The 7,382-nt window shown below is 32.3% G+C and overlaps 2 non-coding genes across 2 annotated transcripts; both read left to right on the forward strand.

Annotated features, from left to right (window-relative positions):
* Positions 1 to 1,908: 1,908 nt before the first annotated feature.
* Positions 1,909 to 2,040, forward strand: LOC126026997 (small nucleolar RNA SNORA51). The gene has a single exon (XR_007502177.1). It is a non-coding gene; the product is annotated as a small nucleolar RNA SNORA51 (small nucleolar RNA).
* A 465-nt stretch (positions 2,041 to 2,505) lies between these two features.
* LOC126026727 (U6 spliceosomal RNA) lies at positions 2,506 to 2,612 on the forward strand. Its single transcript, XR_007501947.1, has one exon. It is a non-coding gene; the product is annotated as a U6 spliceosomal RNA (small nuclear RNA).
* The last annotated feature ends 4,770 nt before the right edge of the window (positions 2,613 to 7,382 follow it).

Raw genomic sequence — 7,382 nt, forward strand, 5'->3', positions numbered from 1 at the left:
TATTTCTTATGATTATTGCTATATCTAACATAATTTATGTTTTGGCTATTTTTATGACTATTTTATCAACAAATAATAAGCTCTGAATAAAATTTTTAACAATGAAACAATAATTTTATTGTTAATTAACTAAATCATTATTAATTTGAATAGCAAAAGGAGAATAGTATTATTTGAGGTATGATTACTAGTAAGATTTTTTGCTGCCTATATTATGACCTATCACAATACTTCAATCTAAATATTTACTCTTATTGGAACTCTTCCAAGAAAATATTTGAAAAACAGTTTTGACTTACTCTTCCTCTGTGTGTTAAAAGGCACTACTTTCCACAAATCTATGTGTTCTTCAAATACATACTACAAATAACAAACAGGATATAAGTGGGCTTAGTACCCAGTTTCAATCACTATATAATTTTCTGTGATTTTTTCCCAAGTATATCCTCCAAATATTAAAACATAAAATCATTTCTTATTGTCATAAAAATATAAAAATATTTTGGATCACAATAAATAGATATTAGTGAATATGTATGTCTTGATATATTTTAACTCTAATATCTTTTTGTTTGTTTGTTTGTTTAAACTACTTAGATAATATCTTAAGAATTTCTCTCTACACTGAGAAAGAAATCTCCAATTTATCTACCTCTGAAAGATTCTAAATACATTTCAAGTAAACCATATCTGCACTAGATAAAAACAAGTTTGACACTAATTACTAGATAGAGAAATATAAAATTCCTTTACCATATTTTAACTATACAGCTTAGCTTGCTCCTGGGGTACAACATCTGTATTGTTTGAAATATTATTTCAATGTGTGGTAAGACTTTAAAGCAAGTCATGTGAATCAATAGACAGAGCCTAATCCATATATATATATATATATGTATATATATGTATATATATAAACATATTGATAGATAAATATCTATATAAATAAATAGGTCTTAATCTCTTTCCTGGGTATTTTAGATTACATATAAATAACATAATTAGAAGAGCTAACAGATACACTTATTTTAAATCACCGTTTTTAGTAAGACAATATGTTTGAAGTAAAATCTTGTTATAAAGTATAACAACTTATAACTACTTATTTCCTGATTTCTACAGTTTTCACATCTCCTTGCCATGAATACAAAATCAGAAAATGCAGTGATTGTAATTACACTCCTAACACTTGACCAAAAATGTACTACATACCTACTGGCTTTATTGAACTATATATAATCATGGTAAATAAACATTATATTAGCCAAAATATTAATAAAACACTTTAAAAGTATTGTCATTTAAATCAGTTTTTATAACATAGTCATCAGAAGTACTAAGATGTATTGTGGCTAACTTTGTTCTAACGAATTTATACATATAAAATCTTCACTACGTTAATTCTAAAAATTATCCTATTAAAGAAAATTTGTTAATTTATCTATTTTAAAGTGAAGAAACTGAGAAAAGAAAGTGCAAAATAATGTCCAAAATTGAATCTATAATCAAGACCAGAGCAATAGCACAGTAGGGCTATTTGGTAGGGCATTTGCTTTTCATGAAGCTGACCCAAGTTCAATTCTTGGCATACCATAAAGACCCTGAGTCTGCCAGGAGTGATTTCTGAGTACAGAGCCAGGAGTAACCCCTGAGAATCACCAGATATGGCCCTCAAACAAACAAACAAACAAACAAAAAAATTCAAATCTATAATCAGTAAGATGTATAGAAATATTTTATGCATACAAAAAGAAAACCTTTATACAATGAGATAGTATGGATATGTTGAGATTAAAAGTTAATCATAGATTATAGTATTGACACTCCTTCTAGTTATTTATATTATTTTATCATTAAAATATTTTGAGTCTATATTAACAAAATCAAAAAACAAACAAAAAAAGATAAGGCCTCCCAATTCTTACCACAGGCTGTGTTTTTACACTGACTGTATAGAAAGAGGAGGTACAGTAAATGCACCCCACATACACCTCAACACAGGCCCTTTGCCAGATCTGTATTGTGAATTGGGGGACAAAAAATTATTGTGTAAAAACATATTTTGAGTCTTAAGGTATTATAAAACTTTAATTGCAACTTACAAATTTCTGCTTTACACAGAATATTTTCCTGATCACTTTCATCTCACCAGTGGCTATTCTAAATATCTGTTATGAACTTTGGCCAAATAATAATTATCACATAGGATTGTGAAAAAATTAAAAACAGTAATAAAGGTGAAATTTAACATGATTTTAGTCATATAAATGATCATAATTTTACTGCTAATAAGAATATTGTTGTCATTGAGAAATAAAGTAAATTACTATGAATATCACAGAAGCTGATGATGATCATTTGTGGGTTTCATTTGTAATTTAAATAGTAATGCCAATGATCAGTATAACTGAAAAGCAGCAATGTATATAAATATTCATTTATTTATAAGGTAATGTATTTTTAAATTTTCACCATTTATCCATGTAATTTCTAAAATATGTTTAAGTGCTCACTTTGGCAGCACATATACTAAAATTTTAACGATATAGAGAAGATTAGCATGGCCCCTGTGCAAGGATGACATGTAAATTCGTGAAGCATTCCATATTTAAAAACAACAAATAAAAATAGGTTTAACTTATAAAAGAATAGAATCATGAATTGGAACTCCTTAAAGAGTAAGATTATTATAAAACACAAAGCTTTTCTTTTTCCCTTTTCAGTACAACTGGGCATAATGACTTACAAATATTGGTGTATATAACAAATATTTTTAATAAATTCATGTAACATTTTATCTGAAATTATTTGAAGGTTTCTAAATGTGTATTCCCTATTAAAGAAATTCTTAAAATATGTTACCTGACATTTAAATAACTCAAAGCTTATACATGATGAGTGATTCTCATTTCTCATAATCTCTTTAATAAAAGTGCTTTCTGTGCTACTTTATAATCTTTAACTTTAAATTCTTGAAAACTAGTTTTTCACTGTCTTGAAAAGTATTGTTCAACTTAGCTTTCCTTTCCAAGCTTCCTCATGCATATCTTTTATTTATTTTTAACAAAAGCACTACCTTATAAACAAATATTTTCAAAGCTTTTATTTTCATAAATAATATTAAAAACATATAATTTACTTATATCTATTAAGTTGTCATCTTAATATGACATGTAACCTCTTTTTGATTATTTAAAAGACGCATGTGGATTCAAACTCGGAAATACCTTTAAGAATTAAAGAATACCTAATATCTAATAAAATTAAAGAATATTATTCTTTGTTAGTGGACAGACTCATATGTTGGACAAAGGTAGATTAAAATTTGAATCCTTCTTCCTTCATTAGTAGAGAGACAATACCCCATAATGGCAGGTGGCAGTTTCAATGAACAAAGGAAATTAATAAAGACACATTTCTTGAATGAATGTAAGATGAAGTTTTACATATATATTGTCTTCCTCCTCTCCAATGCCAAAAGTGTTATCAAGTACTTATGTCCAGTCATGCAGTCCAGGTAGTCTCCAGAACACACTATATATTAAAAATTGGATACTATATTCTCATGACTATAACACTGAAGCAATTCTCAGGAACACATCTTCATAAGGAAATGATAATGCACAGGCCACGAGAAGGAAAGTAAGAAACTTCTACCCGAGTTCAAATCTGAGAGTTGATGACAGGTTATGTTTTCTTAACTATCTCCCATGATATGCATCTCCCTGACATATGCATATTTCTGTGGACTTAAGACACTTAGCTATATTTCTATGGTCTTGTGGATCATAATTTCTAAGTCTTTTTGTTTCTTTAAGTCTTAGTTTCTTTTTTTTTTGTTGGTTTTTTTCAATATTACTATTTTATGGTAATTATGAAAAATATTGTGATAAAGAGGTTTCATTTCAGATCAAATTGAAATCAAGCATCTCTCGACAGGATTAAAATCAGAACTAGGTGTTAATTAGGATCAGTTGGTTCTAAATCACCTGATTGAGATTTTTAAATTATCCATGAAATTTTTTAATTTTTTTAATTTTTTTTATTTAAATATCTTGATTACATATATAATTGTGATTAGGTTTTGGTCATGTAAAGAAAACCCTCTTCACCAGTGAAACATTCCCACCACCAATGTCCCAAATCAGCCTCCATCCCACCCCACCCCCACCTGTACTCCAGACAGGCTTTCCAGTTTCCTCATTTATTCATATGATTATAGTAGTTCACTGTGTAGTTATTTCTATAACTGCACTCACCACTCTTTGTGGTGAGCTTCATGAAGTGAGCTGGAAGTTCCAGCCCTCCTCTCATTGTCTCTGAGGATTGTTGCAAAATGACTTCTATTTTTTTTTTAAACCCATAGATGAGTGAGACTCTTCTGTGTGTCTCTCTCTCCCTCTGACTTATTTCACTCACCATGATAGATTCCATGTACATCCATGTATAGGAAAATTTTATGACTTCATCTCTCCTGACAGCTGCATAATATTCCATTGTGTATATGTACCACTGTTTCTTTAGACATTTGTCTGTTGAAGGTCATCTTGGTTGCTTCCAGAGCCTGGCTATTGTGAATAGTGCTGCAATAAATATAGGTGTGAGGAAGGGCTTTTTGTATTGTATTCTTGTGTTCTTAGGGTATATCCCTAGGAGTGGAATAGCTGGGTCGAATGAGAGCTCAATTTCCAGATTTTGGAGGAATCTCCATATCGCTTTCCATAGAGGTTGGACTAGATGGCATTCCCACCAGCAGGGGATAAGAGTTCCTTTCTCTCCACATCCCCGCCAGAACTGACTGTTCTCATTCTTTGTGATGTGTGCCAATCTCTGTGGTGTGAGGTGGTATCTCATCGTTGTTTTGATTTGCATCTCCCTGATAATTAGTGACGAGGAGCATTTTTTCATGTGCCTTTTGGCCATTTGTATTTCTTTTCTCAGTGTCTGTTCATTTCTTCTTCCCATTTTTGATGGGATTAGATGTTTTTTTCTTCTAAAGTTCTGTCAGTGCCCTGTATTTTTTGGATATTAGCCCCTTATCTGACTGGTGTTGGGTGAATAGTTTCTCCCAATCGGTGGGTAGCACTTGTATCCTGGGCACTATTTCTTTTGAGGTGCAGAAGCTTATCAACTTAATGTATTTCCATCTGTTGATCTCTGCTTTCTCATGTTTGGAAAGTGCAGTTTCCTCCTTGAAGAGGCCTTTAGTCTTAATGTCATGGAGTGTTTTACCAGCGTGTTGTTCTATATACCTTATGGTATCAGTCTGATATCAAGGTCTTTAATCCATTTGGATTTTACCTTCGTACATAATGTTAACTGGGGGTCTATGTTCACTTTAAGCAATTGCCTAAGCAGTTCTGCCAGCAGCACTTGTTGAAGAGGTTTTCCCTGCTCCACATAGGATTTCTTGCTCCTTTGTCAAAAATTAGGTAATTGTATGTCTGGGGGACAATGTCTGAGAAGTCAAGCCTATTCCAATGATCTAAGTGTCTGTTTTTATTCCAATACCATGCTGTTTTAATAACTATTGCCTTGTAGTACAGTTTAAAGTTGGGGAAAGTAATGTGGGACAATGTCTGAGAACTCAAGCTTATTCCACTGATCTGAGGGTCTGTCTTTATTCCAAGACCATGCTGTTTTGATAACTATTGCTTGGTAGTACAGTTTAAAGTTGTGGAAAGTAATGTCTCCCATTTTTCTTTTCCCTAGGATTGCTTTAGCTATTCGAGTGTGTTTATTGTTCCAGATGAACTTCATAAGTGTTTCATCCACTTCTTTGAAGAATGTCATGGGTATTTTTAAGGGAATCGCATTATATCTGTATAATGCTTTGAGGAGTATTGCCATTTTAATGATGATAATCCTGACAATCCATGAGCAGGGTATGTGATTCCATTTCCGTGTGTCCTCTCTTATTTCTTGGAGCAGCACTTTATAGTTTTCTTTGTATAGGTCCTTCACGTCTTTGGTCAAGTTGATTCCAAGATATTTGAGTTTGTGTGGCACTATTGTGAATGGGATTGCCTTCTTGACTTCCGTCTCTTCTGTATTATTATTGGTGTATAAAAAGGTCATTGATTTCTGTGTATTAATTTTGTAGCCTGCCACTGTCTTATGTGAGTCTATTGTTTCTAGAAGCTTTTTGGTATAGAATTTAGTGTTTTCTAAGTAGAGTATCATGTTGTCTGCAAACAATGAGAGTTTGACTTCTTCCTTTCCTATCTGGATTCCCTTGATATCTTTTTCTTGCCTGATTGCTATAGCAAGAACTCCAAGTACTATGTTGAAGAGGAGTGGTGAGAGTGGACAGCCTTGTCTTGTACCAGAATTTTAAGGAAAGGCTTTTAGTTTTTCTCCACTGAGGATAATATTTTCCATTGGCTTGTGGTAGATGACTTCAACTAGATTGAGAAAGGTTACTTCCATTCCCATCTTGCTGAGAGTTTTTTTTTTTATCAAGAATGGGTGTTGGACCTTATCAAATGCTTTCTCTGAGTCTATTGATATGATCATGTGATTTTTATTTTTCTTCTTGGTGATGTTGTGTATAATGTTGATAAATTTACAGATGTTAAACCATCCTTGCATTCCTTGGATGAAACCTACTTGGTCGTAGTGTATGATCTTCTTCATGATGCATTGGATCCTATTTGCCAGGATTTTGTTAAAAAATCTTTGCAACAGCATTCATCTGGGATATTGGTCTGTAATTTTCTTTTCTGGCAGCATCTCTGTCTGGTTTTGGTATCAAGGTGATGTTGGCTTTATAAAAGCTGTTTGGGAGTGTTCCCATTTTTTTAATTTCATGGAAGAGCCTGGCTAGGATTGGGAGTAGCTCCTCTTGAAAGATTTGAAAAAATTCATTAGGAAATCCATCTGGGCCTGAGATTTTCTTTTAGGGCAAATATTTCATTACAGTTTCAATTTCCTCAGTAGTGATGGGGGTGTTTAGGTATGCTACGTCCTCCTTACTTAAATGTGGAAGGTTATAACTGTCCAAGTGTTTTTCCATTTCTTCTAGTTTCTCATGTTTAGTAGCATAAAGTTTCTCAAAGTAGTCTCTAATTACCCTTTGGATCTCTGCAGTATCTGTCGTGATCTCCCCCTTTTCATTTCTAATAAGGGTTATCATATTTCTCTCTCTCTTTCTTTGTGAGTTTTGCCAATGGTTTATCAATCTTGTTTATTTTTTCAAAGAACCAACTTCTGCTTTTGTTGATCTTTCGGATTATTTTTTGGTTTTCCACTTCATTGAGTTCTGCTTTCAGCTTTGTTATATCCTTCTGTCTCCCTATTTTTGGTTCCCTTTGTTGGTCAGTTTCTAATTTTTTTAGCTATGTCATTAAGTTATTCAGGTATGACCCTTCTTCCTTCCTGAT

Source organism: Suncus etruscus, chromosome 13 (assembly GCF_024139225.1).
Source record: "Suncus etruscus isolate mSunEtr1 chromosome 13, mSunEtr1.pri.cur, whole genome shotgun sequence".
In the NCBI taxonomy this organism is placed as follows: domain Eukaryota; kingdom Metazoa; phylum Chordata; class Mammalia; order Eulipotyphla; family Soricidae; genus Suncus; species Suncus etruscus.